Raw genomic sequence first — 7,665 nt, forward strand, 5'->3', positions numbered from 1 at the left:
CCTGGGGCACCTGGGCGGCTCAGTCTGTTGAGCTTCTGACTTCCGCTAAGGTCAAGATCTCACAGTTTTGAGAGATGGAGCCCCACATCAGGCTCTCTGCTTGTCAGCCTGTCAGTGCAGAGCCCACTTCGGATCCTCTGCCCACCCCCCCACCCGCCCCTCCTCCCCTCGTACTCTCCCCAAAATAAATATTTTTAAAAAATAGTAATAATCTTTATTCCTCGATCTGTAGACTGAGCAACTGGGTGATTGATGGTGCTATTTATTTACTTTCATGTTTTTATTTTCTTTTTGAGAGAGAGACAGAGCACAAGCAGGGGAGGGGCGGACAGAGGGGGAGACACAGAATTGGAAGCAGGTTCCAGGCTCTGAGCTGTCAGCACAGAGCCCAATGCTGGGCTTGAACCCACAGACCATGAGATCATGACCTGAGCCGAAGTCTGACGCTTAACCAACCGAGCCACCCAGGGGCCCCGGTGCTGTTGATTTAGAGAGGGGAGATGTGGGTGGAGGGGGTTATTGAGGAAGACTCACTTGTTGATCGCATGGCTCTGGGTTTGGACATTGCAAAGATGTCTGACACTCAGGTGCCGTTGTGGCATTGGAATATATGGCAGTCACGGAGAAGTCTGGGGCTGGAACCCTAGATCTGGGAGTCTTTGGGTTAGAGATGGTATCTGGAGCCATGAGACTGAATGAACTCACCTGGGAGACAAGGGAAGCTAATATGGGGAAGACCCAGCAAAGGGGCCCAAGCAGGAGTGATTGCAAGTGTAGGAAGAAAACGTTGCCTGGGTGGCCTCAGTCAGTTAATCATCTGACTTCAGCTCAGGTCATGGTCTCACAGTTGATGGATCTGAGCTCCACGTCGGAGCTCACGGTGCGGAGCCTGCAGGGGGTTCTATCTCTCCCTCTCCCTCTTTGCCCCTCCCCCATTCACACTCTCTCAAAATGAATAAACTTAAAAAAAAAACTGATTAAAAAAAAAAAGTAAGAAGGGCCCCTGGGTCGCTTAGTCGGTTAAGCGTCTGATTCTTGGTTTCAGCTCAGATCATGATCTCACAGTTCCTGAGTTCGAGCCCCACAAGGGGCTTGGCACTGACAGTGCAGAACCTGCTTGGGATTCCCTCTCTCCCTCTCTCTCGGCCCCTCCCCTGCTCACTCTATCTCTCTCAAAGTAAATAAACCAATTTATTTAATTAAAAAAATTTTTTGTTAAAAAATAAATTCTTGGGGCGCCTGGGTGGCTCGGTCGGTTAAGCGTCCGACTTCAGCTCAGGTCATGATCTCACGGTCCGTGAGTTCGAGCCCCGCGTCGGGCTCTGTGCTGACAGCTCAGAGCCTGGACCCTGTTTCAGCTTCTGTGTCTCCCTCTCTCTCTGCCCCTTCCCTGTTCATGCTCTGTCTCTCTCTCTCTCAAAAATAAATAAACATTTAAAAAAAATAAAAAATAAATAAAAAATAAAAAATTCTCATGTAAGAAAAAAACTGGGAGACTCGGGTGTCCAGGAAGCCAAGAGGGCAAGGGCTTCAAGGAGGCAGGGTTCGAGTCCAGTGTTGCTGGGGAATGCAAAAGATCCCGGCTGAAGTTTGGCAACTGTGGGAGACCTTAACAAGGCAGTGGGAAATCCAAAGACCTTTGGTGGGGAAAAGTCTTTAGAGAGGTTTTGTGGCAACAGGAGCAGAGAGACAGTAATACCAGAGGAGGGAGGTGAAGTCAAGGAAGATTTTGTTTTTAAAAAAAAATAGAAAAGAGGGGTGCCTGGCTGGCTCAGTCCACAGAGCACATGACCCTTAATCTCAGGGTCATGAGTTCAAGCCCTACATTGCGTGTGGAGCCTACAAAAAAAAAAAAAAAAGACATTAAGAAAGACTTGCGATGCAAAAAATAAAAGTCTTATGATGCAATTGTCTCCTGATGGCAAAAAAAAAAAAAGTTAAGCATCCACTCATCATGCAACCCCAGCAAGCCTATCCTTTTTTTTTTCTAGTTTTTTTAATGGTTATTTATTTTTGAGAGAGAGAGACAGAGTGCAAGTAGGGGAGGGACAGAGAGAGAGGGAGACACAGAATGTGAAGCAGGCTCCGGGCTCTGAGCTGTCAACACAGAGCCCGATGCGGGTCTGGAACTCATGGACTGTGAGATCACGACCTGAGCCGCAGTTGGATGCTCAACCGAGTCACCCAGGCGCCCCTATACATGGATTTCTATTGCGGCTTTATTCATAATCACCAAAAACCGAAATGGAACTCAGATGTCTATACTGTGGCTAAGTAGACTAATGAGCATCCGTCCGTGTCTTGGAACACTACAGTCAGACACAAGAGGAATGGGTCTTCGATGCATTTTGCCAAGCGAAGGAAGCCTGATTCACAAGGCTACACGTTGTATTTGACATTCTAGAAAAGACAGTGCTGCAGGGACGGAGGGAGAGAAAACAGCGCAGTGGTTTCCGGGAGCCGGACGTTGGGGACCGGTTGACTAGGAAGGGCAAAGCGCAGCCTTCGAGGAGTGATAGAACGATTCTATATTTTGATTTGTACTGCCAGTGACACGACTGTATACGTTGGCCGGAACTCACAAGCATACACTGTGAAGGGTAATTTTTATTGTATGTCAAGTCCACCTCACTAAGCCTGACTGAACAACAACAACAACAAAAAGGCTCCCCCATTCATTAATTACAGATGGAAAAAAATAATGATAGTGGAGAAACCCAGCAGATACTACGGTAGCCAAGTGATCCAAATTCATGTCACCCGCAGTAAGACGTAGCCTGTGTCTACACCATAGGAGGAGAAGGGAATTGCACCTCTGTCCCCCTGGAGAAAAACCCTCCATAATCATTATCTAGTCAAGATAAACCACCAGGTAAACAAATTGAGGAACAATCTACGGTGTCAATGACCAGTATTCTCACACTTTTTGTTTTTAGTGTTCATTTACTTTTGAGAGAGAGAGAGACGGAGACAGAGGACGAGCTGGAGAGGGCAGAGAGGGAGGCACAGAATCCGAAGCAGGGTCCAGGCTCTGAGCTGTCAGCACAGAGCCCAATGCGGGGCGTGAACCCACGAACTGTGAGATCATGACCTGAGCCGAAGCTGGACGGACACCCAACCAACTGAAACACCCAGGCGCCCCTCAAAGATTTTACTTTTAGGGGCGCCTGGGTGGCCCAGTTGGTTTAAGCATCCGACTTCGGCTCAGGTCATGACCTCACGGTTTGTGAGTTCAAGCCCCATGTCGGCCTCTGTGCTGACAGCTCAGAGCCTGGAGCCTGCTTCAGATTCTGTGTCTCCCTCTCTCTCTGCCCCTCCCCTGCTCATGCTCTCTCTCTCTCTCTCTCTCAAAAATAAATGTTAAGGGGCTCCTGGGTGGCGCAGTCGGTTAAGCGTCCGACTTCAGCCAGGTCACGATCTCGCGGTCCGTGAGTTCGAGCCCCGCGTCGGGCTCTGGGCTGATGGCTCAGAGCCTGGAGCCTGTTTCCGATTCTGTGTCTCCCTCTCTCTCTGCCCCTCCCCCGTTCATGCTCTGTCTCTCTCTGTCCCAAAAATAAATAAATGTTGAAAAAAAAATTAAAAAAAAAATAAATGTTAAAGAACATTTAAAAAAATATATTTTATTTTTAAATAATCTCCACACCCAACTTAGGGCTCGAACTCACAACCCTGAGATCAAGAGTCACACGTTCCACCGACTGAGCGAGTCAGATGCCTTTCCCCTCCTGTCTCTCTTTTTTTTTTTTTAAAGCTTTTTTTTTTTTAATTTTTTTTAACGTTTATTTACTTTTGAGACAGAGAGAGACAGAGCATGAACGGGGGAGGGTCAGAGAGAGAGAGGGAGACACAGAATCTGAAACAGGCTCCAGGCTCTGAGCAGTCAGCACAGAGCCCGACGCGGGGCTCGAACTCACGAGCCATGAGATCATGACCTGAGTCGAAGTCGGACGCTTAACCGACTGAGCCACCCAGGCGCCCCTCTCTTTTTTTTTTTAAAGAATATTTATTTTTATTTTTGAGAGAGAGAGAGAGAGAGAGAGCAGGGGAGGGGCAGAGAGAGAGGGAGAGAGAGAATTCGAAGTAGGTTTCATGCTGCCCGCATGGAGCCCAAAGAGGGGCTCCAACTCAGGAATGAACTCATGAGCCATGAGATCATGACCTGAGCTGGAAATCAAGAGTTGGATGCTTAACCGGCTGAGCCACCCAGGTGCCCCCTTTCCTCCCTCTTTAAAGCTGGCATTGTAGCATCTTTTCCATCTGACCTTGACTCCTATCCTCACATCTTCTATGAATCTGACCTTCCCACCCTCCTCTTATAAAAACCCTTGATTTAATTGGGCCCGCCCAGATCATCCGGGGAATCTCCCCAACTCAAGAGCCTTGATTTAATTGCATCCACAAAGTCCCACTTTTGCCATATAAGGTCACAGATTCAAAGGTCCCTGGGATTAGGAGGTAGACATCTTTAGGGGTTCTGGTAACTTCTGTGTTTTCAGTAGAATGAGTGAGGTGATCAGCTTACTGGGGGTGAGGAGGGCCAGGGTGCTATGGGGGATTTAAGAACAAAGATGGGTAACAGCCATCTTGGGGAGGCAGAGGGTATACTGATGAGGGAAACATACCAGGGTCGCAGGCAGGGCTTGGGATGTAAGGTCCAGCCCCCGTCAAGGCCCCCCAGGGCCAGGCACAGAGTAGATGAGAGAAGGATTTACCAGAAGGATTTGGAGTTCGGCTACAACGGTGCCTTGGAGGGGGTCATAGGGCAAGGGAGTTTAAGACATAGGAAAGTGAGGGATTTTATCGGTGGCCCATGAACAGTGGAAGCAGGAGAAAGAGGGAAGTGAGGACAAGGTGGGGGAGCCAGAGATAATGAAAAGGCAACAGGGTCGGGGCGCCTGGGTGGCTCCGTCGGTTGAGTGTCCGACTTCGGCTCAGGTCATGATCTCACAGTTCGTCGGTTCGAGCCCCGAGTCGGGTTCTGAGCTGACAGCTCAGAGCCTGGAGCCTGCTTCGGATTCTGTGTCTCCCTCTCTCTGCCCTCCCCCACTCACGCTCTGTCTCTTTCAAAAATGAATAAACGTTAAAAAAAATTGAAAAAAGGAAAAGAAAAGATAACAGGGTCAATGTACTGTGATGTGCTGGCAGGCTCAAAAGTTTCTCAATTCAGTTGACGGGAAAAAGGAGAGCACGGGATGATAAAAACAGTTTGTTTGGAGGGTATGTCGTTACCGGCAATGACAAGGACGAGCATATGACCATGAGCGTGGGTGGCACGTTTAGAGGGTGACAGATAAGGGGTGCAGAGTTTCTTTGAGGGTTACCAAAAATGTTCTCAAGTGGATTGGAGGGATGTGCAACTCTTAGGAATACGCAAAAAACCCAGCGTCACACAGGTGAAATGGGTGAATTTTATGGTATGTGAATTGCGGCTGCATAAAACTTCCAGAAAAAAAAAGAACGTAGATGGCTTGGGGTAGGCGAGAGAGCACGATGGGTGACATGATGGGCTCTGTGTACCGAGAGGCCATGTTTCTGTTATCTATTGCCACAGCGTGTCTGACAAACCACCCAAAGCCTGCGTGGTTGAAAACAACAAAGATCATTTATTACAGTCCCAGGTCTGCGACCAGGGCAGGGTTTGGAGGGGGGTGGGGGGTGGGGGGCTGAGGGAGGTCTTACCTCTGCTCCCGGAGCATCAGCGGGGCAGGAGAACGTGGCCCTTCAGATGGCTCACTCAACAAGCCTGATTTATTATCAACTGTGAGTTTAGCCTCGGCCGGGAGCCAGGAACCCAGGGTCCTCTCCACGTGGACCTCACCATCTGGCCTGGCCTGGGCAGGTGTCCCAAGGAAAAGAGTGGGGCTAAAAGTTGCCTTTTTTTTTTTTTTAATGTTTATTTACTTTTGAGAGAGAGAGAGAGAGACAGAGTGCAAGCAGGGGAGTGGCGGAGAGAGAGGGAGACACTGAATCCGAAGCAGGCTCTAGGCTCTGAGCTGTCAGCACAGAGCCAGATGCGGGGCTCGAACTCAGAACCACGAGATCATGAGCTGAGCTGAAGTCGGAGGCTTAACCGACTGAGCCACCCAGGCGCCCCTATGACAGTAGTTTTAGGTGGGATAGGAAGCCAGGTTCTCAAATCTTCCATGAAAGAGTAGGAGTGGCCAGAAGGGAAGGGGTGAGTTCAGTAGGGAAGGATGGGAAGTGTCCGTGGATAGCTTAAGCTTCAAAAGAGCTGAGGGAGGGGATGGCTGGCTGGCCGGGTAGAGCACGAGACCCTTGATCTTGGGGTTGTGAGTTCAAACCCCATGGTGGGCATAGAGCTTACTTAAAAAAAAAAAAAATTAAGGGGCGCCTGGGTGGCGCAGTCGGTTAAGCGTCCGACTTCAGCCAGGTCACGATCTCGCGGTCCGGGAGTTCGAGCCCCGCGTCAGGCTCTGGGCTGATGGCTCGGAGCCTGGAGCCTGTTTCCGATTCTGTGTCTCCCTCTCTCTCTGCCCCTCCCCCGTTCATGCTCTGTCTCTCTCTGTCCCAAAAATAAATAAACGTTGAAAAAAAATTTAAAAAAAAATTAAAAGTCAGAGGGAGGAAGAATGGTCTAGAAACGGCAAGGCGGAGCACCTGTACGTTAAGGAGGGTGTAAGGTATGAGGGTGTAAGGCATGGCTGCAGGGAGAAGGGTTCAGTTCACAGAGTTCAGAGACCCACAGAAAGGAGTCTCCTTGTGGGTCTCTGAGAATGACAGAGACATAGACGCAGAGAGAGGTAAGACAGAGACCCAGAAAGAGGGACACAGAAATCCAGAAGGATGGTGACATAGCTTCCCAGAAATTACACACGGAAGAGGGCTTACATTCGGAGGGAGTAACCTTAGTGCTTCTCTGCACTTGCCCAGCAGAGGGCGCGCGGGACCCCATTCCCTGGAGTCCGGGTAACCTATCCCCACCACTTCCCCCCAAGCCTATTTTTACGCGGTGTCATAGGATACCGGTGGCTGGAAGGCCATCGTCTGTCTGTCCTTTGGTCCCTTCGAGTGACCCTGCGGCATCTCCCCAGCCCACCCCCCACCTGTTCCTGGCAGGCTCGGCCTCTGTTTCCACTATCCAGGGTTACAGCTCAGGCTTCTCTGGGTCTCGGGATGTCTGACCCAGAAGACAGGGGGAGACCTCGGCGAGGGAACCGGGTGTGGGGCGCACAGGATCACGGTTTGCAGTTGCTGGAGCGTCTCCAGGACGGGGCAACCACCAGGCCAGTGGCAGAGCCGATCTACAGTTTTAGTCAGAAAGAGATTCAGAGAGAGGACTCCAGAGACTCGGCGTCCTCCAGAGGCCCTGAGACAGAAACTCGCCATAACTCCGAAACACAGGGAAACAGACCCAAAGGGGAGCCCCCCCTGGAAACCCAGGGACAGAGAGACACAGAGTCCTAAGAGATCATGAGAAGAGACTCCGACGGAGGGGGGAGACAGATAGCAAGGGAGACAGCGATAGACAGACACACCCCTAAGATACAAGCGTCAAAGACGGAGATCCAGACAGACCAAGATACAGATAACTGACAGAGACCCCCAAGCACTGAGTCTTCTAGAATTGCAAAACTCAGAGATAACTGACCCACTGAGATACTCAGAGATACACCCCTCGACAGACACCCAAAATGAAGACATAGC

The sequence above is a fragment of the Lynx rufus genome, unplaced genomic scaffold, assembly GCF_022079265.1.
Source record: "Lynx rufus isolate CCGP_SWC_20201006 ecotype Redwood Valley unplaced genomic scaffold, mLynRuf1.p SCAF_16, whole genome shotgun sequence".
Classification (NCBI taxonomy): Eukaryota; Metazoa; Chordata; class Mammalia; order Carnivora; family Felidae; genus Lynx; species Lynx rufus.